The sequence below is a fragment of the Otolemur garnettii genome, unplaced genomic scaffold (assembly GCF_000181295.1).
Source record: "Otolemur garnettii isolate 467f Iridium unplaced genomic scaffold, OtoGar3 scaffold00216, whole genome shotgun sequence".
In the NCBI taxonomy this organism is placed as follows: domain Eukaryota; kingdom Metazoa; phylum Chordata; class Mammalia; order Primates; family Galagidae; genus Otolemur; species Otolemur garnettii.
In genome coordinates this window covers 110,479-111,972 of record NW_003852611.1, presented here as the reverse complement: position 1 = coordinate 111,972, position 1,494 = coordinate 110,479, and positions in this window count along the sequence as shown.

Sequence of the window (1,494 nt, the reverse complement as noted above, 5' to 3'; positions counted from 1 at the left end):
CACCTGAATTGCAGGATGAGCACATAAAAAGGAAGATGTCCTGCAGTACTATGCCATCACCGAATGTAAAGTATATTTCATAGTTTAGTGTATCATAATTTCTAAAACAAAAGAAGAATGAAAAACTGCAATTGGTTAGAGTCTGGGAAGAACTTTTAGGGACTGGGAAGAACCTTGCTACCATCCGAGGTAGTACAGGTAAGTAGATGACCCAGATCACAATGTGAGGAAGAAAAATATGATTTATTATGTACTATGAATTTCAGAATAGAGAAACCAAAAGGAAGATGCTGTGAGATACTGTGCCTTCATCAATAACATTAAAGATCATAAATTATATATCAAATTTTTATGTATTATAATTGCCAAAAAAAAAAAAAAAAAGAAGAAGAATGCAACACACAAAATTGGCTTGTGTCTGAGGAAATTATGCCTGCAAGGAAACTCACTGCTCATTAAAATCACACAGGTAGGAAATGGAAAACTCACATCCACACTGCAGTTTGTCAGCCACCAAAGCAGACCTTTTTTCTCCTTAGAATTCATTACCAAAGCAATGACCTTGAAACATATTTACAACAAGAAATGAAGGTAATAATTTTTAACATTAGTGTATGACTCAGTACTTCCAGAGCTTATTCTGTCTTTCAAAAAATTTCTACAACTAAAAGTCCTTTTTATGTTTCCACACCATTACTTCAACATACTTTATTGTTCATATTTATTTTTTTAGCTTCCACTCACAAGTGAGACATATTTGTATACCTCATATAAAGTGTATAACATGCCAAAGGTATATTTTTACATACCCTCAAAATATAAATTTCGATGCTTTTTAAATAAAATGTATGCTTAATAAGAACAAAGAATAAAAATCATCCAGGAAAATTTGGAATTGGCCTTTCTCAGCACTCAGTGGCTTCTCATTACATTTTCTATTTTCAAGTTTCCATATAGTGGGGAGGACTTTGGCAGAAGGAGGGAGGGCACGAAGTGGGGTCAAACCTAAGGTGCACATTGTAAGGGTGTATAACACGCCCCCTAGGTGAGGGGCTCTTCAAGTGGAACTTTACCCTGGAAGTGAAAACAATGTAACCTAAAAATTGTACCCTCATATTAATGAGATTTAATTTTTTTTTAAGTTTACATATAAATTTTCAGAAATTGCCTTTTCTGTACCCATCAAAATCTTTCTTTCTCTTTTCTCTCTTCTTCCCTTTTACCTTTCCCTTTTCCTGTTATCGCCATTTCTCTCTCACTGTCTCTCCCTCTTTCCATAGTGTTCTCTTTGACCGTTGGCACATGTTAACAACACCTACCAAATTCTCAGTGTTTTGGTACTTTTACAAATAATGAAATATCTCTATCTTCATCTCTATTTTCTAACATTCATTGTATATTTAAATGTATAATGTATTTCCTGAGCCCCTAAGACTACCCTCAAGCTCAATGATTTGCTAAAAGGACTCATGGGACTTAAATATCTGCTGTGTC